Below are 23521 nucleotides of genomic sequence, written 5' to 3' on the forward strand. Positions count from 1 at the left end.
TTAAAATGTAGTTGCTACATATGTCAGTAAATTCCCAAGTTATTATAAAGAATGAATATTCCATTTGGTTTTGTATTCCTCCCTGTCTAATTACCCAGCGTGCTCAGTTTGTCCTTATTCTTGCATGTTCAGTATATAACTAAAAAAGGGGGACATTCTACTAATAGTGCTTGCCTTGGCTTTTAATAAAAAAATGTATTGAATTATCCCCTTTTCCCTGAGCTCTGCAACCATTTTTCTTGTCTGGTTTATCATTGACAGTAGTGATTAGCAAAGCTGTAACTTGACACTAATGGCAAGGGTGAAGAAAGCATGCTAATTGTTCACTGAAAGGTTGGATCTGCCTGAAATAGTCAGAATTAATGAATGTGGTGTAAATGTGCCTTTTCGCATTGACATCAAAGGGAGCGTGAGAATGCGTTCTTCGCCCCTTGCTGTACTGCCTATTCACTTACGACCAGACAGCCAAATTTTACTCTTAACTCCATCCACAAGCTTGCAGATGACACAATTGTGTTTGGCTAGATGTCGAGCAATGATGAGACAGATTAGAGGAAGGGGATAGAGAGCTTAGTAACATGGTCTCAAGACTCCATTTATCTCCCAATGTTAGCAAAATGATGGAACTAGTTATTGACTTCAGGAAGCATGGTGGAGTATATGTTCCAATTGGAATCAATGGTGGCAAAGTGGAAATGGTCAAGTGCTTCTTGTTCCTTGGTGGAAATGTCACCAACAATTTGGCCTGGACCAAACACATTGAAGTTAGGCCAAGAAAGCACAGCAATGCCTCTACTTCATCAGGAGACTAAGGAAGTTTGGCTTGTCTCCAACAATTCTTACCAACTTCTACAGATGCACAGCAGAAAGTGTACTGTCAGGTTGCATCACAGCTTGGTTTAGGGAACAGTTCTGTCCAAAACCACAAGAAATTGAAGAAAGTTGTGGATATTGCCTAGTCCATTACAGAGATCACCACCAGTTACATCGATATTTGATATTGCCTCCAATGCAGCCAATATAATCAAGGACCTTTATCACTCTGGTCATTCCCTCTTCTCCTCTCTTCAGGCAAATGATACGAAAGCTTAAAAGCATGCAGTGCTAGATTCAGGAACAGCTTCTTCCCCCTGTTATCAGACTACTGGATAGTCCTCCCATATCTTCCAACCAACCTCATTATGGATGTTGTACTCTTTTCTCTAACTGCATTGCTACAATGATGAAGAATTATATTCTGCACTGTGGTATTTTAGTCTTTGTACTACGTTGTACTTGCATATGGGTTTTTTGTCCGAGTTTATAGTATGATTTGATTTGACTGGGTAACGTGCAAATAAGTGTTTCACTGTATCTCGTTGCACATGACAATAACGAACCAATAACAATGCCAGAGTGGGCAAAGCCAATTGCCTAGAATTGTTGCACGGTTAGCTATGGGTCGTGAATGTGGGGCATTGGTGGTTCCAATATGTAGTTTTGTCCAACCAACATACTGATCTTGTCTTGTGGATTTGGAGTCCAAGTCCATTCCTTTGGGTATCAAAGTTGTGGCAAGATGAGTTGCATCTTGTCATGATTTATCAACATAAAGCTCATGGTATGGTGGAGAGCAACATGCAAGTTGAAGATGTGTTGAAGATGCTTTTGCTGGAAAATGAAGCAATCGTGTGAAGTACTATCATCAAAAGCAATTTTATTTACTAATATCTACTCTGATACAACGTCATATCTCCATCTCTGATACAAGGCATGCAATGACTCTACAAGTCACCCGCTTTGCTAAAATAAAGATGTTCCAACAATTTAAGTAAAAACTGTTGAGGTTGGTGAATGGCCAGAAATTATTGTAGGACAGACGGATGCCTTTTAGACCACTTTTCATCACCCCTTCAGCATGTCCCAAATAATTTTACTGTCAATGAATTAATTTTGAAGTTGTTTGCCTCTATTGTAACAACATAGGAATTGAAATTACCAATTTATGCCCAGCAACCTCCCAAGGCACATAACAATATGATTAGTTAATCTTCAGTAATATAAATTTTCGGAATATATATTGACTGGGGATAGCTTCTGAGCTTTTCTTCAAAGTAATGCCGTGGGAAATTTTGTTTTCTATTGATCCCACTGGGCCACATTTTAATATCTTACCTAACGATGCAACATCCCCTCAATACCAGCATGCAAAAGTCACTATATTACTAAATCAGAGAAAACAAATGGAGGCAGAAGATATTTACATCATGTCGATCTTGGGTGATATTTTCCAATTCTATCATTTACTTAATTTGAAGTTATTGTTATTCCAAGGCATTCAACATTGACAGGGAATAATGTATTTGAGATATTAATTTACTGTTTCAGATAGATTTACAATGCACAGGGAAATGGACCATCTTTTCAAAGTTACATTTTAGAACGTTTTCCAGAAATCTGGGTTGAAAATCACCCTCTGTCACCTGCATTAAGTGCACAATGCATTTGTGATTGTATGTTGAACTCTGCTTTCAACATTCAATTTCAGGAGCAGAGTATAATTAGCAGCTACTACTTATAATACATGTTTAACATTAACGATTTGGAATAGGTTTCTAGCTATCATCTGCTCTTAAAAAATACGCACGTATTGCGCACAGCTTTGAAGTAAAAAGATAGTAAAGAAAATAACTTAATTGGAGTTATAAAATTCTTTACCTCAACATTTCATTGGAAAATAAAAAAAATTGCTGATGTCCTTTATTGAGAGTGCAGTTTTTAAGCCTGAATAACTTTTGATGGTTGTCTCATGATTGAAATCATTAGTCTTGTTGGATGTTTCTGTAAATAATTGAGCCCTTCAGCGATGATCAAATTTAGCCAATTTTGAAGTAAAGGAGTGAATCTTCATCTGATTTCATGTTTGAATCTGACATGGTTGTAATATCTCAATGCATGATTTAACAGTAGTGGGTGGGAAACTATAGCTTCCTCCTTCCTCACTTCCTTTCTTCCTCTCGTTCTCTGTATTTCTGCACTCACATTTCAGCTGTATTCTCACAATAGTGGAACAATTGCTCTCTTTTCATGTGCTCTCTCATGGCATAGATCAGCATCTATTACCTTTCCCAAATTCTCCTTCAGAAAGTGGTGGTAGTCCACATTATGAAATGAATCCACCATACTTTTGGGTGTAGCGATTTAGATTTTTTTACTCATAGTAATGAAGGAGCAAAAATATGTTTCCAAATTGGGAATTGTGAAATAATAGTTGCGGTTGGTGATTCTTCCACAAGTCTGTTGCTCTTGTTTTTTGTTTAAAAAAGGATGCCAGAGAAGGGTTTGGGTGACGCCGTCTGCTGTTCACAAAGTATAGGAAAGAACTGCAGATGCTGGTTTAAATCGAAGATAGACACAAAATGCTGGAGTAACTCAGCAGGACAGGCAGCATCTATGGAGAGTAGGAATAGGTGAGACTTCGGGTCGAGACCTTTGTTCAGACTGATCAGTCTTCAGTCTGAAGAAGGTTCACAAAATATAGTTGAGATAAGCCCACGTTTTAAACCAGAGTACAAATAGTCAACACATTGGTAGAATACCAGCAGATTCAGGAACAGCTTCTTGCTTGTAGTTATCAGACTACTGACCATTACTCTCATAGGAGAGGGTATAGTCCCAACCTACCTCATTAAGGACCTGGAACTGTTTCCTGTGTAATTGTAATGCTGTAACACCATAGGCTACACTTTGCTTATTTTTCTCTTTGCACTACCTGTTATGCTTGTGCATGGCTTGATTGTACTCATTTACACTATGATTTGACTAGAGAGCACAACATAACTTTTCACTGTACAAATGAAAATAACAAACTAATACCAATACTAGATATACACAAAATGCTGGAGTAACTCAGTGGGACAGGCAGCATCTCTGGAGAGAAGGAATGGGTGACGTTCCAGGTCGAGACCCTTCCTCAGGGTCTCAAACCGAAAAGTCACCCATTCCTTCTGTCCAGAGATGCTGCCTGTCCCGCTGAGTTACTCCAGCATTTTGTGTCTATTTTAGATAGAGGGCCATGGTGGAAGGTCGTTTTTCAGTTTGGAGGCTTGTAATAAGCGGTGGACTATAGCAATCCACTGTTGTTTGTTAATTATATTAATGTTTTGGAGTGCAGGTACACAGATCCCTGAAAGTGACAAAACAGGTCGACTGAATGGTGAAGAAGGTGTTTGAATTGCTTGCCTTCAGCTGTCAGGGTAGTGAAAACAGGAGTTGGGATGTCAAGTTACAGCTATACAAGATATTGGTACATCCATGGTTAGAGTACATGAGGGTTATAGATAAGGTGAATACACACTTATCCTTCACCGGGATAGGGGAATCTGTAACTAAATACCATAGATTTGAGGTGAGAGGGAAACATTTCGAAGGGACTTGAATGGCAACAATTCCACACAGTGATGCATATATGGAATGAGCTGACGGAGGAAATAGTAAAAGCAGTGCATGGATTGAAAAGGTTTGGAGGGATATGAGCTAAACACAGGCAACTAGGATTAGCTTGGTTAGGGATCTTGCTTGGCATAGACACGTTGGGCCAAAGGGCCTGTTTTGATGCTGTACAGCTCTGTGAGCATGAGGTTAATTACAGACCTCCCAACCCTTCCAAATTTGGCGGAAAGTTTCCGCTTTCTTATTTCATTTCCACCATTCCGATTTCACCTCACATTTTTCCGCAAAACACATGCCTCGCCGCTCGCCCTGCCTCTGGTCCCGCCCTGCTGCTCGCCGCTGGCCTCGCCCGGTCTCGCCACGCCGCTGGCCTCGCCCGGTCTCGCCTCGCCGCTGGCCCAGCCTGGCCTCGCCGCTGGCCCAGCCTGGCCTCGCCGCTGGCCCGGCTTCGCCTCGCCACTGACCTGGCCTCACCTCGCCGCTGGCCCGCCTCGCCGCTAGCCCTGCCTCTCCGCTGGGCCGGCCTCGCCTTGCCGCTGGCCCCGCCTCGCCTCGCCGCTGGCCCCGCCTCGCCTCGCCGCTGGCCACGCCTCGCCTCGCTGCTGGCCCTGCCTCGCATCGCCTCGCCTTGCCGCTGGCCCCGCCTCGCATCGCTGCTGGCCTCGCCTCGCCTCGCCGCTGGCCCCGCCTCGCATCGCCGCTGGCCCCGCCTCGCATCGCCTTGCCTCGCATCGCCTCGCCTTGCCGCTGGCCCCGCCTCACCTCACCGCTGACCTCGCCGCTGGCCTCGCCTCGCCTCTGGCCTAGCCTTGCTATGAAGTACGAGGCCCGTTGATGTTGAGAGGCAATGGGGGGCAGGGGAGGGGAGAGTGGGTGTCGGGGGGTTGGAGGAAGGGAGGGGGTAGTGGGTGTGGGAGGGGGGTGGGGGAGGATGGGAGGGGGAGTGGAGGTGGGGGGAAAGGTTGGGATGGGAGGGCGGTGGGGGGGAAAGGGGGAGGGGAGTAGGGGGGAGGCGGGAGTAGGAGGGCGGGAATCGGGGGAAAGGAGGGGGGGAGTAGGTCGGGAGTGGGGTATAGTGGGAGGGGTGTGGGGAGGGTAGTGGGGGGGTGGGGGGACACAGGACTGTTATGATTTGCTGTTGAAGACCACTGGAGCACGTATGTCTTCAATATTAGGTATGTGCAGTTTTAAATGAAACTCTTTCTTCATAACTTAGTCATACATTTTGTGTAAGAAAAAAGCAAAATAGAGAAAACAAAACAAAACTTTTTTTTCTTTGTGTTGTAAAAAGTATTTCTGTTCAATAACCTTTCTATAGATAGCAGAATATACTCAGGATAGGCCTGACATTGTACATGTAGTCCAAGAACTACAGACTGTTGGAAATAATAGTTGTTTTTCGCACATGAATGTAGCGCAACGTGTATGTGCATTTGGCGGGCATACTTTTTTTTGCTGAAAAGTTGCATTACGTGCCATATTATGAATTTTGATGTAAAATTCTGAATTGAACATCAAAATTCTGAATTTGTAAAATCAAATGTTGGGAGGTCTGTTAATTGGATGATTTCTGGCAACATAATTTGTGCAAGGTGTTGTGGAAAGTGTACGCCTGATACCCACTTCATCATATCTGGTCTTTATTCTTTCTTGTTAAATATTAGTATTTGGGGTAGAGATTTTGTCCTTCGTTGGTAGCATAAGCATTCAATAGAAAATATGTCTAGTATGCACCACTTCCAACACTATTAAAGTCAAAATTTTGAAGCAGTGTACAATGTTCTATCCTTTCTTGTGTGTATCTTTTAGGTTGGCCATCATTTTCAGAAAGACAGATAATCTACTGAGGTTTTGATGCTTTTTATTTGTGAAACCCTCGGGTACGCTTGAAATTGTGAAGTGACTTTATGATATTAGCTTATATGGAAAATAATGTGTTCAAGTGCTTTAGGTTGGAATTTTGATGTAAAATGAGTTCAAGCCCTAGGATTTGGTTAGGTTCCAGCTAATCATGTTCCTGGATTAATATCACGAATGTTTAAAAGCAAGAATACATTAGCAATCCACAAATTTGCTTAATTTAGAATGGAATGAACATTGCCAAAATTAAAGGTGAATCAATGTGCAGTGAATGCCCCATGAGAATTCTCCCTGTGTTGCAGGAGGTACAGATAAAAGTGAATTCTGTGAAATCCAGTATAGTTCTCAACATGTCAAAGGGTACCTTTTGGAATTATTTGCTGTCAGGTTTCATACTGTCAATGGCATGGCAACATGTGACTGAGGTAATGAGCCTTCACACAGTGCAACAGAATGGTATAGGAATTGTACTGTCAACACCAATGATGCTTTATATACAATGATGTATATTTTGAAAGGACCGTTTGTCTTTTTGGAATAAGCTTTCTATTCCTTTCTGTAGAAGCCTTTGGGATAAAATTTTATTTCCCAGAGGTGTTAAAACTAGTTGTCAAAGACATATTTACCCAAGGACTTGTGTGTGATCATCCCTTTATTTTTTCCCTTCCTGAAGGCATTGGCGCAGGTTACACCAGACTTCAGATGTCAGCAGCCATTTGATATCTTGGGCTCGGTGGAGTGTTCAGGTTATTCAGTTGTTTTGTAACTTGTCCAACTAACAAGCATTTATGAATTATTCATTTCAATGTTGCAACAGAAGGAGCACAAATATAATGGACCAAGTGGCCTCATCATATGCTGTATGATTTTTGCATCTAACTCTGTTCTCTCCAAGCTACCTATGGATGCATTCTGTCAACAATGCCCAAAAGGTTCCAGAAGACAGAAACCTTTTTTTTCTATTTGCTGAATCAGGAAAGGAGTGAATGTAATAACCTTTATAAGGCAGCTAGTCCTGCATGAGCAGAAGATTACTCCAGTTTGACTTTGAAAATACAAAAAATATAACTTTCATTCCTTACCACAAACTTTTTCTTGGCTGTTCTCTTACTTAGAGGAAGAATCAAATCTCCAACTATTGATACCCAGGCATTCATAACTCAACTTAGAAAGCTATCAGGTGCACTCACAGGCTGGAGAAGAATGGGATGGGACTTGTCCACCAGGGGCAGTGGACCCACGGACAATGATCAAGGATGCAGGCACTCACCTGATATTTTTTAATCTGCTTGCAAGGTTGGTCATATTTTTAAAAACCACACATCCTTTTTGGTGCACATTGCAGATCCAAAAGGTAGAGATAAGAAATCTCAAACTGGTAGTATTTTCTATATGCTGAAACAGGAGTGGAATGCATCGTCGGCTGCACTGGAAGATGAGATCGCATGGGATCCAGGGAGAACTAGCCGACTGAATAAAGAAGGAGGTAGAGGATGATGGTGGAAGGCTGTTTTTCAGACAGGAAGCTTCTGACCAGTGGTGTGCCTTACGGATCGGTGCTGGAGCCATGCATTTTTGTGGTAGGAGTAAAGGTGCAGACTATTTTCTAAATAGGGTGAGGATTAAAAAATTGGAGGTGAAAAGGAACCTGTGAATGCTGGTGCAGGATTCCCAAAAGGTTACTTAGCAAGTTGAAGGCAAATGCAATGTTAGCATTTATTTTGAGAGGGCTTAAATATAAAAAACAGGGATGTAATGCTGAGGCTTTATAAGGGACTTATTAGATCGCATTTGGAGTTTTATGGACAGTTTTGGGCCCCATATCCAAGGAGGGATATGCTGATGTTGGAGAGGGTTCAAAGGTTTATAAGAATGATCTCGGGGATAATTGGATAATGTATTACGAAAAAACATAATGTACGTGTTTTTAAAGTGGAGATTGACAGATTCTTAATTAATAAGGATGTCAAAGGTTACGGGGAGAAGGTTGGGGAATGGGGTTGATATGGATAGATAGATCATCCATGAGTGAATGGACTCTGGGCCGAATGGCCTGATTCTGGTCCTATAATAATAATAATAATAATACATTTTATTTATATAGCGCTTTTCATATACTCAAAGACGCTTTACAGAGATTTAGAGAACATAGGGAAATGAATAAATAGATAAATAAGTAAATAAATAAATGAACAGAGAAAGGAGACAGAAGGTGAGGTGACCTTCAGTGGTTGAAGGCAGTACTGAACAGGTGAGACTTCAGCGATGTTTTGAATGTGGTGAGTGTGGGGGAGTCTCTAACGGTTTGGGGTAGTGAGTTCCATAGGGTGGGAGCAGCGATGGAGAAAGCCCTGTCCCCCCAGGAACTGAGTTTAGTCCGGATGTGGGGGGATAGGAGATTGGCAGCGGCAGAGCGGAGGGTGCAGGTGGGAGTGTGCCTGTGGAGGAGGTCGGTCAGGTAGGATGGGGCCAGGTTATGGAGGGCTTTGTAGGTTATGAGGAGGATTTTGTACTGGATTCTCTGGGGGATGGGGAGCCAGTGGAGTTTATAAAGGACGGGGGTGATATGGTCACGGATCGAGGTGTGTGTGAGTAGACGGGCAGCGGAGTTTTGAATGTATTGAAGTTTATTGATGATTTTTGATGTCCTATGACATGAACTTGTATGCAAAGAATGAAGGGATATGGATCACGTGCAGGCAGATGAATTTAGTTTATCTTGGCATTTTGTTTGGTGCAGACTGTGGGCCAAGGGGGCCATTCCTGTGCTGCACCTTTCTATTTTCCATGAATCGAGCACATTTAGTAACTAAATTAAGATGAATGAAATCAAAAGCTATTATAAGAACCTAATTACTCCTTTCACTATTATAAATGATTGTACCGCGATGAATCAATGGAAAATTGCCTTTACTTGTGGAAAGATAATGTCAGATTCTTAATAGATTCTTCAGTTCACTGTTTAATACAATTGTACTGTATTCTGACTGCAGCTCTCTGAGTGGGAATCCAGGTTACCAGCCCCAAGTCTTTCAAATTCCTTTCATAACCCTCCTCACTTCTCAATCTCCGCCTGAAACCTAATTCATTGAACAAGCTTCGGTCCTAATAACCCATTTCGGTGACACATGCTTTGGAATGTGGCACCGAAGCTTGGTGTCACATTCAGTTTGAGAGAGGTTTTATTGGGACATCATGATGGTATTTTATTTTTCTGAAATGTCTCAAAGATCTTGTGTTAATGTGCATCACTGTTGATGGTACCATGCAGTGACTAAAATTCTGGAATATAGTTGGGAGGGCCAGCATTTGCTCCCAATTGTTTATGGGATTCCTGGAATTTAACGATATGACCAGAGTTCATACTCTTTGCCACTAAAATTTTGATGTACAGATAGAAAGTCTGAATAATGACTGAGTCAATTAAAATACACAAAGAGTGGAAAGAAGGTTTTAAAGTAAGGAAAGGAGATGGTTTTGTTTTGTAAAGGTACCACATAGATAAAATCAGTGATTGTTCCTTTCCATGTGCTAATTATTTCCTGCGTAACATTTGGTTTATTTTCTCCCTCATATCCACAAGTAGCATTAATTTTTTCAGGTGAGGCAGAGGTTCACTTGCACCTCCTCCAACCTCATCTACTGTATCTGCTGTTCCAGGTGTCAACTCTTATACATCAGCGAGACCAAGCGCAGGCTCGGTGATCGTTTCGCTGAACACCTCCGCTCAGTGCGCCTTAACCTACCTGATCTCCCGGTTGCTCAGCACTTTAACTCCCCCTCCCATTCCCAATCTGACTTTTCTGTCCTGGTTCTCCTCCATTGTCAGAATGAGGCCCAGCACAAAGTGGAGGAACATCATCTCATATTTCACTTGGGTAGCTTACACCGAGGCGGTTTAAACATTGACTTCTCTAACTTCAAATAGCCCTTGCTTTCCCTCTCTCTCCATCCCCTCCTTCCCAGTTCTCCCACCAGTCTTACTGTCTCTGACTACTGTTTATTTCTGCCCCACCTACTCCCCTGACATCAGTCCGAAGAAGGTTCTCGACCCATAACATCACCCAATCCTTTTCTCCAGAGATGCTGCCTGTCCCGCTGAGTTAATCCAGCATTTTGTGTCTAACTTCTACTCTATCTCATTTGCATCTGTTTTGTTTTCTTGGCATCTTATAGAAACATAGAAACATAGAAAATAGGTGCAGGAGGAGGCCATTTGGCCTTTAGAGCCAGCACCATCATTCATTGTGATCATGGCTGATCATCTACATTCAGTAATCTGTGCCTGCCCTCTATCCATATCCCTTGATCCCACTAGCCCCGAGAGCTCTATCTAACTCTCTTTTAAATTCATCCAGTGAATTGGCTTTCACTACATTCTGTGGCAGAGAATTCCACAAATTCACAACTCTCTGGGTGAAAAAGTTTCTTCTCACCTCAGTTTTAAATGGGCTCCCCTTTATTCTTAGACTGTGTTCCCTGGAACTAGACTCCCCCAACATTGAGAACATTTTTCCTGCATCTAGCTTGTCTAGTCCTTTTATAATTTTATACGTCTCCACAAGATCCCCTCTTATCCTTCTAAACTGCGGTGAATACAAGCCCAGTCTTTCCAATCTTTTATCATATGACAGTCTCTCCATCCCAGGGATTAACCTCATGAACCTATGCTGTACTGCCTCAATAACAAGAACGTCCTTCCTCAAATTTGGAGACCAAAACTGCACCCAATACTCCATATGTGATCTCACCAGGGCCCTATACAACTGCAGAAGGACCTTTTTACTCCTATACTCAAATCCTCTCGTTATGAAGGCCAACATGCCATTAGCTTTCTTTACTGCCTGCTGGTGACTGGTGTACAAGGACACCAAGGTCTCATTGCACTTCCCCTTTACCTAATCTGACACCATTGAAATAATAATCTGCTTCCTTAAATCTTAACATATCATCTTAACATTTTAAATCTTAACATTTAATCAACCAAATTAATATATAGGAAGGACCTGCAGATGATGATTTAAACCAAAGATAGACGCAACTCAGTACCGCTGAGTTACTCCAACATTTTGTGTCTATCTTCAAATTGATATATAATCATGTCCGACATAATTTATTGTAGTTTTGAGCTTAATTAAGGACAGAAAGTAAAGAAAGTAAAAATAATAATTGGATATTCCTCTACTGAATACAACTGCCTCCAGTGGCTTGATGTTTGGCGCTCTCATCGGAATGGTACTCATGATTCTGGTTTAAGCCTCAATTCAGGCTGTCAAGCACTGCACTGGAGGAGAACTGCACTCTCCAACAAGGTTTCTTTCAAACATCATAATCTTCCTAAGGGAGACATAATAAACCCGTGGCAATTCCAAACAATTATTCCACATTTATTATCACCTCAAAACTTACATTATCTGGTTATTGTTGCTTGAGTGTTTGGTGTGCTCAATACAATGTGTTCCACTGTACATTATCTGCATTTGAAACATACCTGATTAGTCTTTAAATGTTGTGGCAGAAGTTGCACAAGTGCAAGTCTTTTTGTAATGATGCCATTACTCATCTAATGATGAATTTCAATTCTAGAAAGGTGAGGCCAACAACATTGGCCAATTGCAGGTGCATTAGTGGGCACGTTCAGCCAGTTGCTTGTCCTTCCGAGGGGCTGGCTGAAAAGAGGATATTAGCACAAGCAGATTCTAGCGTTTAGCTTGTGCTCAGAAATGGAAAAAGTAAAATCATATGGTTATAGAAGCTTCCATTAAGGCATAAGAGAAAAGAATGAAGAAAAAGCAAAGCCTAAACTCTGCTCTATTAAGATTTATTCTTTAGATTCAGATTGAACAATACTCTTTGGATTTATGAAAAGGGAGATTGGGGGAGAGGGGGGGGGGGCTTTTGTTTAAGAAGATTCTGATCAGGATTAACAGGTTCAATGTTAACTGGCTCTTTCCTTAGGCTGGAGATTCTAGATCCAGGAATCGGTCTTGGGATAAGGAACAATTAGTTAGGATACATTTCTTGGAGATCCGTAATTCTTTGAGCTTTTCCATCGTGAGAGCAGAGAATCTGCCTTGACCTTAGGCAGGTAATTTCACTTTAAGTAATGTTCAAAAATCTGTATAAATTTAAGCCTGCTGATTGAAAATGGATTAAAACTAACATGATGGTCTATCATCGGAATGAAATGGGACTCGTATCATTAATTAACCATCAAACATTACTGCCTAATGATTGACCAGTTGATTTCTAGATTTGCTATAGATTTACTCCTCTAATATTTCTGCTTTTAATTCTTTTCACTGGCAACCATCATATGTCATCCTCTGCCAGGATCTCACCTGTTCACTGAAATGAATGATTTCATATGATAAATGAATGCATGCCATAAGTTGCATTGCCTTCTGTTTCCTTCTAAGGAATGTTTTTAATAAATAAAAGGAATGAAGATGTCAGAGAATTTATCTCAATGCAACGTATATTTCAGCAGGTTTGTGGGGACTAATGAAATGTTGACTTTCAATGACGTTAATGAAAGCAGAACTAGACAGCAGAATAGCAGTATATCTTGCAGTTTAATTTTGGAGGGGAAACAAGCTCTTTGTTTGTTGTTCTTATGACATTTAATGAATACATGGTTATGCATGAAATAAGAATGGTTCCGTTGCCTGGATGGACAAGCAAGTTGATTCAATATTTGGCAATAGTGCCTAGGAACCTTGATAGCAAGAAAGAAGCACATAAAAGGAAAAGTGCTGCATTTTCTGGGGTTTGAAATGCAAGGAATGGCAGCAAGACTGGCCACCTGGTGGGAAAGAACTGCAGATGCTGGTTGAAATCGAAGGTAGACGCAAAATGCTGGAGTATTCAGTCTGAAGAAGGGTCCTGACCTGAAACGTCACCCATTCCTTCTCTCCAGAGATGCTGCCTGTCCTGCTGAGTTACTCCAGCATTTTGTGTCTACCCTGGCCATCTGGTATCTCTAGTTTGGAGCTATCACACTAGTTTTGTTATCCAACTTTTGCATCCACTCCCTACACATTAGGGGCGATTTTGCAGAGGGTAATTTACCTACAAACCCACATATCTCTGGGATGTAAAACGCTATGGGGTTCCCAGTAGGTGATGTGAAAGGTATAGAAATAAGCAACTTTTTATCAGTGGGATGTTCAAAAGAAAGCTATAGTTTTTACCTTCATTGGTCCACGGAGAAGGTGAGCAATTTATCAAAACCCTTGCCAACATCTCTTTGATCAGTTGCATTGGGAAGTCTCCATTGTTTCACAGGGAGAAACAATATAAGGATAAAGAAACAAAGCCTTACTTCTGCAGCCTTGTTTGTGGCTTTGGAAATACAGAACATTGAAATGTCCAGCACAAGAACAGGCTCTTTGGCCCACAGTCTCACTACCTCTGTCTCAACTGGAAGGACTTCTCCAGAGATGCTGCCTGACCTGCTGAGTTAACCCAGCACTTTGTGTCTTTCTTTTATATTCCAGCATCTGCAGTTCCTTGTTTCTTCATTGGGAAGATGTAGGGAGGGATAGATGATGCCTCACCTCACAACATTAAGTCTATAAAACCATTAACCCTGATCCTTGGCTTTAGTTTTGATGTTTCAACTCAGATATAATAATGTTTGATGTAAAAAAAATAGTTTCTGCAAAAAAGCTTGGTCTATGGTCGTGATGTTTAATTATAGTCTTCTGAATAGTTTATTGAAGAAGTGGTTAACTTCAAAAAATCATGGCCTTGTTGTTTGTTTATTTATTAATCCTCAATAATGCAACCAGTTTAAAACTGTAATTTAAATGATTCTGTAATGATTGATTGTTTTGAGCAAATTCCCATCTTATTGACTAGGGAACTATTAATAGCCAGTTAATATAGTGTCTTGATGATTTGTTATGATTGTATCTTACCTGTGTAATATTAAAACCTTTTTTTGAAGAAAGAACAGATAAATAGCTACGATTATAATGGATGAGATTTTGGTTCTTTCACACAAACTTGCTGATCTATATATTTAAAATAATCTAATGTATTCAGTACAGCCAAGTAGTTCCATTGTAATTTCTCAGAAAATAAAGCTATAATATGTCTGCATGGGGAAAGATCTAGGTGCATTCTGCTGAATGGCAAATCCCATTGCCTGATGTGTGTACAATGCTCATGATTCCTCACAGCTAAAGTAATCCTACCTGCTTTTCCTTGATATTCAGTTGCATTAACATTGTTAATTGCATCACATCCTGGGTATGATTGTTGATAAGAAATTAACCTTGCCAATCTAATAAATAAGTATCTGTAAAAAATAGGTCCGTGGTTGGACACTATGTAGCAAGTACCTCGACTCTACTCCCCAAAGCCCAAAAAATCTCTACTTACCCTACTAGAGATAGAAGATCAGGCTCGCCCACCGCGGACCGAGGATGGAGGGCCCACCCTGAGGCCTGGCTCGCCCACTGAAGATAGAGGACTCGCTCAGTGTGGATCCGCTGGAAGATCTGGCTCACCTGCCATGGACCAAGGACAGAGGACCTACCCTGAGGCCCGGCTTGCCCGCCGAGGATCAAGCACTCGCTCGGTGCAGACTCACTTAGAAGGTCTGGCTCGCCTGTCCAGAGCGGATGGAGTCAGACGGAGGGCCAGTAAGTGGGTCGCAGCGGGAGGGAGTACATGGCCTTGATGGTGGAGTGGGCCGCTGGAGGCCCTGTAACAGCCTGGGGCTCGGCTGGTCAAGTTGCCGCTCCAAGAGGCTATGTGCGTGGACTGGACAAAGCAATGGCGGAATAGCGGCGGAGGATACCACAGCTACACAGGGCCAGGCTGACCGAACAATACAGTTTGGCCAACGGGCCTTTGTGGTCAGGTCAAGAACCCTGCACTTACAACAACTGGGACTTCAATGGCACCAAATCTGGCGACTCTGTATACTGTCTCAGTGTACTACTACTATACATTCGGACTGCATCTAAGATGCTTATCTAAGATGTATCTGAGTGCTCTTGTATAGTGATACTTGCACTGAACTGTATACAAACATGAATTTCACTGTACCTCGGTATATGTGACAAATAAAGTACCATTGGACCCCTTCCCCCACAAAATAAAACTATGGAAGCACAAAGGGGTGAGAGAGGCTCGAGGGAACGGCCTGCTGCCACTTCTCTAGGTCTGATGCAAATGGACAATATGTTTCCCTTGCCAATGTGCTAAGATCTCAAAGGAATTGAAGGATATATGCAATGTTGTTTTTTGAATACATGTCTGCACACTCGAAGGATATATATCAGATTTTCCAATTAATAATTTGCCAGATCTAAAGAGAGGCTTGACAGATCGAGAAACTCAACCTTCACTCGTATCCTTCAATTGTCTCGGCTACTCTCAACTTGTCAGTACCACTCACTACATGCTTGTCATTGCTAACATTCCAGCTGAGGTTTTGTTGAAGTTTCTAACTAAACGATGGGAAAACCGACAGGTTTTGACATGTACTGTGAATCCTCATTTTCTCTATTCGGGTAACATTTTGGTTGATGTTATGAAATGGGATGTGTGGATGGCAAATACTGTGGTGGAGTGCCTACAAAATAATATTCCATTCAAAATTAATAATTCAAAAAACATTATTATTGGATATTTAATATTAAACATAACTTCAGCTGTATTTTTTAAATATCGCATATTGCTGTCTTGGCTGTTTATAGCACAAGCATTCTTCAAAAGACTAAGTAAAGGAACTATTTTGATTCCCTTGCAAGTCAGCTTAAAAAACAGTTGGTTATCAGTATTGCTCCTTGTAAATATTGAAGGACTTGCACACAATTCCACTGAAGACAGTTGTAACATCAGTTGACCCTAGGCCACAGAGATAAACTTGTACACATTCAGATCACCATATTGTATGTTGTGCACAGCAAGAGCACACTGAGTGAGCCAGTGGATCAGTCAATCAGAATGCTAGAGGTTCAAGTCCCATTCCAGGTATACTGAGCACTGAAATCGAGTCAGCTACTTTGGTGCATTTCTGATGAAGGTTTGTTGTGTCAGAGGGGCTGTTGTTTAGATGAGATTGCAACTCTCTATGCTGCTTCATGCACCATTTTGAAAAATACAGAGAAGTCATCCTTGCTGTCCAGTTAATGATTAGCCTTCAAACAAGACCATTAAACCAGATTTTCTGCTCATCACATTGCTGTTTGTAAGATCTTATTGTCCAATCTGGCATCATAACAATAACTACATTTCAAAACAAACTTAATTGTCTGAAATTAAATGCAAATCAATCTTTCTGTCACCACCATGAATATAAAGTGTATTCTTGGTGAGTTTAGAAAGCTAGTTGTGTGTCACTTTTAATTTGTGTGGTATCAGACGAGAATCTTCTGAGGTGTTCAGTGCAATTAAGGATAGCGGAGTCAGGGGGTATGGGGAGAAGGCAGGAACGGGTACTGATTGCGAATGATCAGCCATGATCACATTGAATGGTGGTGCTGGCTCGAAGGGCCGAATGGCCTACTCCTGCGTCTATTGTCTAATTGAAAGGCATCTTTTTCTCAAATAACGTAATTGAGAATATTGATAATTTCTACATTTAATCACAACATTTTATGAGATCATTATAAACAGCCATCTGGTTCCATAACATGGAAAGGAAATCTGCCATGTTTGCCAGGCCTGGCCTATGTAAACCGAGATTTGTGCCATGTGATGGATTCTTAAATGCCCTCTGAAGTGGCCCAGCACCACCTTCCGAAAGGGTATTTGGGAATTGGCAATAAACGCTGGGTTCATCCGCTAAGCCCAGGACCCTGGAAATTACTAAACCTTAAGTGGATTTTGCCATTTATTTACCCCTCAAGTAGTTGGTTCAAGTATCAAAATTTTCCCCAAATCCTTCAACAAAAACAAGTTGGTCACATTCAGTAGAAGGGACTCGACCCGAAACGTCACTTCTCTCCAGAGATGCTGCTTGTCCCGCTGAGTTACTCCAGCTTTCTGTGTCTATCTTCGGTTTAAACCATCATCTGCACTTCCTTCTTACACAAGTTGGTCATCGTGTCCTTCACAGAAGATAAATTCAGAAATTTAAATACAGAAACTGGCCTTAGTGAAGCAAGTAAATGGAAAATTTTGAGCAGAGAGATGAACAATGGTTACTCTTAAACCCTGAAATCAAGACCAAGTCTATTTCTCAGAGAATGTGAATGTAGATGTCTGAAATTTGGTCTATAAAATGGTAATGTTAAATTGTGGGGTAAATGATCCAGAGAACAAGAGATCAGGGGAACAATAGGTTCCCAACTGCTTCAACAGTAGGTTGATGGAGCTTATCAACTAAATAGGGTAGTGAAAAACTAGAGGGGGATTGGAAAGGATTTGAATTGATTATCAGGAAAGTGAGAAAGGGCTCCAACCCAGAGTCAGCTGATTAAATGAAGATTCTGAATTGTTGAGACGGGATAATTAAAGTGCATGTGATAAAGCATTTAAACAAAGGCACGTCAAAAAATAAGCAGTGTGTCAGAGTCAGAAGTATGTATTTCAGTGAGTTTAGAAAGCTCATTGTGTGTCACTTTTAATTGGTGTGGTATCAGAATAGATCAACAGATTATTTTCAGGGTGTAGTGCAATTGAAAGGCACCTTATACTGTTTTTGCTTGAAGCAATCTCATCGTTCTTACCTTGCCAGTCGCACCACATTACCATTTAAATCCCAGTGGACCCGCAGTCCTTTCTGCTTCAAGATCATCGTGAGACTGATGTACTTTTTTGACAATTTTGGATGGACCACATATAACTGTCCTTGACTCAGATTTAATCTTAGCCTGGTCTTGGAAGTCTCTGATCCTTCGGTTGCAGTTTGCAAGCGGTGCAGTTGGGTAACTATCCTTTTATCAATAGTATAGACAAATGTTCTTGATATTGCATTTCCAGCCAACTCTGCCATTTCCAGTGTATTCAGGTGACCAAGCTTCTGAAGAACGCTGAAAAGAAAACAGTGTATTTTCCCTTGTCATTAATTTAGATAATATCAGTTGATCCAATATAATTGTCAGCTTTTAAAACATAACCTAAGCAAAACACAGCACTGGAGGAACTCAGTGGGTCAGACAGTTGGATAGAGTGGATGTGAAGAGGATGTTTCCATTAGTGGGAAAGTCTGGAACTAGAGGTCATAGCCTCCGAATGAAAGGACTTTCTTTTAGGAAGGAGATGAGGAGAAATTTCTTTAGTCAGAGGGTGTTGAATCTGTGGAATTCTTTGCCACAGAAGGCTGTGGAGGCCATCAGTGGATATTTTTTAGGCAGAGATAGTGTGAGAGGTTATTAGTACAGATATGAGAGGTTATGGGGAGAATGGGGTTAGGAGGGAGAGATAGATCAGCCAAGATTGAATGGCAGAATGGCCTAATTCTACTCTTATTCCTTATGTCCTTTTGACCTATGACCTTATGTCAGCATCTGTGTAAGGAATGGACAGATGGTGATTTTTATCGGGACCTATCTTTAGACTGACTGAGGTTTGCTCGAGATTCCTGAATCTGCAGCTTCTCGTATCTCCATCTGCAGTTTCTTGTAACCCAATCCTGAATTAAATAAATATGTACTCAAAAATCTTAAGGGGCAAAGTTGCAGTGACCTGGGAATATTTAGAAGAGGGATTCTTTATGGGGGGACTGAATTTGAGGTTTTCTTAAAGGGATGGACAATAGCTGTGACTTCTTTTGCATTTATAACAATTTGAAAGTGTTTGCTGGCCACATAATGAAACGTGTCTATTAATCAGCTGTTAGGGCAAAGATATGTGAGGCTAGAACTGAGGGGGATCAATTTTTCGATACTTGACTAATTGTTCATTCTGAATTTTAACTAAAGGTTTATAACTTATTTTCCACCTGATTGGATTAGTATGATACAAATTATGATGAGGCTAGTCATTATTCCTGATGCATTCTAGTCTCTCCTATCATGTTAATCTCTAGGAATGTGTAACATTTGATGTCTATCCCCCAATAGGTAGGGACCTTACCAACTCCCTGATCTACCCTTCTGTCCCCACCAACTACTGTGCCCTCCATAATGTTTGGGACAAAGATCCATCATTTATTTATTTACCTCTGTACTCCACAATTTGAGATTTGTAATAGAAAAAATCACATGTGGTTAAAGTGCACATTGTCAGATTTTAATAAAGGCCATTTTTATACATTTTGGTTTCACCATGTAGAGATTACAGCAGTGTTTATACATAGTTCCCCCATTTCAGGGCACCATAATGTTTGGGACACATCAATGTCATATAAATGAAGGAAGTCATGTTTAATATTTTGTTGCATATCCTTTGCATGCAATGACTGATTGAATTACATCACCAGTTGCTGGGTGTCTTCTCTGGTGATGCTTTGCCAGGCCTGTATTGCAGCCATCTTTAGCTTATGGTTGTTTTGGGGGCTAGTCCCCTTCAGTTTTCTCTTCAGCATATAAAAAGCATGCTCAATTGGGTTCAGATCAGGTGATTGAATTGACCATGTTTTAGCTTTGAAAGACTCCTTTGTTGCTTTAGCAGTATGTTTAAGATCATAGTCTTGCTGTAGAATGAACTGCAGGCCAATGAGTTTTGAGGCATTTGTTTGAACTTGAGCAGATAGGATGTGTCAATACACATGAGAATTCATTATGCTACTACCATCAGCAGTTGTATCATCAATGAAGATATGTGAGCCAGTACCTTCAGCAGCCATACATGCCCAGGCCATAATACCCTCACCACAGTGTTTCACAGATGAGGTGGGATGCTTTGGATCTTGGACAGTTCCTTCTCTCCTCCATACTTTGCTCTTGCCATCACTCTGATATAAGTTGATCTTCGTCTCATCTGTCCACAAGACCTTTTTCCAGACCTTCTTGGCAAACTGTAACCTGGTCATCCTATTTTTGCGGCTAACCAGTGGTTTGCATCTAGCACCTATATTTCTGTTCATGAAGTCTTCTGCGGACAGTGGTCATTGACAAATCCACACCTGACTCCTGAAAAGTTTTTTTAATCTGTCGGTCAGGTGTTTGGGGATTTTTCTTTATTATAGAGAGAATTCTTTTGCCATCAGCTATGGATGGCTTCCTTGTCCTGCCAGTCCCTTTGCGATTAGTAAGCTCAGCAGTGCTCTCTTTCTTCTTAATTATGTTCCAAACAGTTGATTTTGGTAAGCCTGCTTGGCTGATGTCTCTAACAGGTTTATTCTTGTTTCTCAGTCTCATAATGGCTTCTTTGACTTTCATTGACACAACATTGGTCCTCATGTTGATAAACAGCAATAAAAGTTTCCAAAGGTGATGGAAAGACTGGAGGAAAGACTAGGTGCTGAGAGCTCTCTTATACCTGCATTAAGAAGGCATTTAAACACACCTAAGCAATTACAAACATCTGTGAAGCCATGTGTCCCAATTATTATGGTGCCCTGAAATGTGGGGACTATGTATAAGCACAGCTGTAATTTCTACATGGTGAAACCAAAATGTATGAAAATGTATGAAAATTTTAATAAAATCTGACAATGTGCACTTTAACCACGTGATTTTTTTCTATTACAAATCTCAAATAAGCGAGTTTGGTATCTCAAATGCGCATACACAGGTCATAGGTCACAAGAGCTAAATATTCTCGCTGGTTGATAACAGCGGGGAAGAAATGGCTCTTGAATCTGGTGATTAGTGATTGCAAGCTTTTATATCTTGTGCCCAAACAGGAAAAAAGATGATGAGGAAGGAGTGTGATTGTTGCCCTTGTTTTCCAGGCGTCGCGGCGGGGAAGAGGGAGTCCGCTGGAGTTTTAGCCTGGCTTGTCCTCCATCCCGGGCAATGGGGAAATAGCCACACGGTTGCGGGCTGTGCGGTTGGACTTTCACCCAGCTGCCGGGCCAACTGCGGATGCATACGGCCGAGCTGTTCAGATGCGAGGTGTGGGAAAGGGCTTCGGGCAGTCCTCGAATTTGGCGAGGCTAAGACACAGGCACACCAGTGACTAGCCCTTCCAATGCAAGGCTTGCAGCCTCGGCACTGTTGCAACACTGGTGCTTGCACACCAGCAAGCAAGAATTCCGCTGGAGGCTCTGTGGCGAGTTCTTCCCCGTACGTCCGCAGTTGGCGCAAGACCGTCGCATCCACCGGCGGCCGGGTATTCGCAACCCGTGCGCAGACAGGTGCGCAGACAGGAGCGGGCGGCTCCCGTTCCAGCTCCGACGCATGCGGGAAAGTTTTCCGCAGCGCTGGCTACCTGGCTCTTGCACAGCAGCGAGACCCCGCTCACCTGCGAGGTCTCACGGCCGAGCTTTCGGCAGCCTGTTGCAGCTGAGAGCCCACCACCGGCGCAGCCACGGGCGGGAGCTGCCGTTCGGCTGAGAGGTTTGCAGCAAAGTGTTCTGTAACACTTCTTGCCTGCGGACGCACCGGCCAAGCGGCCCTTCAGGTGCGAAGCGTGCGGCAGGGATTACTGCAGTGCCTCGTTACTGCTGATCCATCAGCGCTTCCACAGTGCAAGACCTGCAACAAGAGCTTCCTCAGCTCTTCTTCCTCCGATCTGCTGCAGCACTGGCCGACCAACAGGCGCTTTTGGTGTGAGTGACAAGCACCTGGAGTATTGAATGCACACAATACTCTAGGTGTGGCCTCACCAAGGCCCTGCAGCTGCAGTAGGACCACCTTGCCTTCTACCCCAATGTGAGTCCCCCTGTGGATCTCCAGAGAGGAGGAGTAGATGAAATGGTGGTGGCAGAAGTCACACCGATAGTGCCTGTCGGTCGGCTAGTGATGCGGCAGATCGGTGGAAGATCAAGGCAGTCGAGATACCGAACTCGTTTATTGTGGAGTAGAGCGGCAAATAAATAAATGATGGGTCTTTGTCCCAAACATTATGGAGGGCACTGTACTTTCTGTCTTATTGCAGTTCTGCAAGCAACAGCAGGGGATGCAACATCTGTCATAGAAAACATAGAAAACATAGAAAATAGGTGCAGGAGTAGGCCATTCGGCCCTTCGAGCCTGTACGCACCGCCATTCAATATGATCATGGCTGATCACCCAGCTCAGTAACCTGTACCTGCCTTCTCTCCATACCCCCTGTTCCCTTTAGCCACAAGGGCCACATCTAACTCCCTCTTAAATATAGCCAATGAACTGGCCTCAACTACCTTCTGTGGCAGAGAATTCCACAGACTCACCACTCTCTGTGTGAAGAAATGTTTTCTCATCTCGGTCTTAAAAGACTTCCCCCTTATCCTTAAGCTGTGACCCCTGGTTCTGGACTTCCCCAACATCGGGAACAATCTTCCCGCATCTAGCCTCTCCAACCCCTTAAGAATTTTATATGTTTCAATAAGATCCTCCCTCAGTCTTCTAAATTCCAGCGAGTATAAGCCTAGTCTATCCAGTCTTTCTTCATATGAAAGTCCCGCCATCCCAGGGATCAATCTGGTGAACCTTCTCTGTACTCCCTCTAAGGCTAGAATGTCTTTCCTCAGATTAGGAGACCAAAACTGTACACAATACTCCAGGTGCGGTCTCACCAAGGCCCTACACAACTGCAGCAGAACCTCCCTGCTCCTACACTCAAATCCTCTTGCTATGAATGCTAACATACCATTCGCTTTCTTCACTGTCCTTTGCCTTCTTCTCTGAAGTCCTAAACTGCCTTTCTAAATGTAATATCAATTTACATGTATTTCCTCCAATCCAGTGAACAGACTTTAGTGATCACATTGTGGCCTCCTCTACAATTGTGAAACCAAATGCCACCGTAAAAACAAACCTTGTGCGCTGGCATAGAATCAATGGGCCAAATGCCGTTTCGAAACACAATCCAGGCTCAGTCACTCATACCATCTATCTCTGCCCAAGCCCTACATGTATTAATGATTTAAAATTGACCTTCTACCGCTTTTTTCAACATTTGTAAGACACGCATGCACATTATTCTACTACGTATTTAATCAACAAACTGCAGCAAATGAATAAAATAACATTAAACAAATGTATTTGATATTACGCCAAGAGCTCTCAACCCAGCAGGAATATGCTGCAGTTTCCAGAAATTAAAGCTGACTTCCAAAGCATTATTGGATCTATATTCTTTGAGAAAAATCATGGATGCATTAATATAAGAAAAAACTCTCTCTCAATGTAATGTTTGTTGAACTTTTATTTTGAAAATATCGATTGATGCCAGGTTT

Source organism: Rhinoraja longicauda, chromosome 2 (assembly GCF_053455715.1).
Source record: "Rhinoraja longicauda isolate Sanriku21f chromosome 2, sRhiLon1.1, whole genome shotgun sequence".
NCBI lineage: Eukaryota > Metazoa > Chordata > Chondrichthyes > Rajiformes > Arhynchobatidae > Rhinoraja > Rhinoraja longicauda.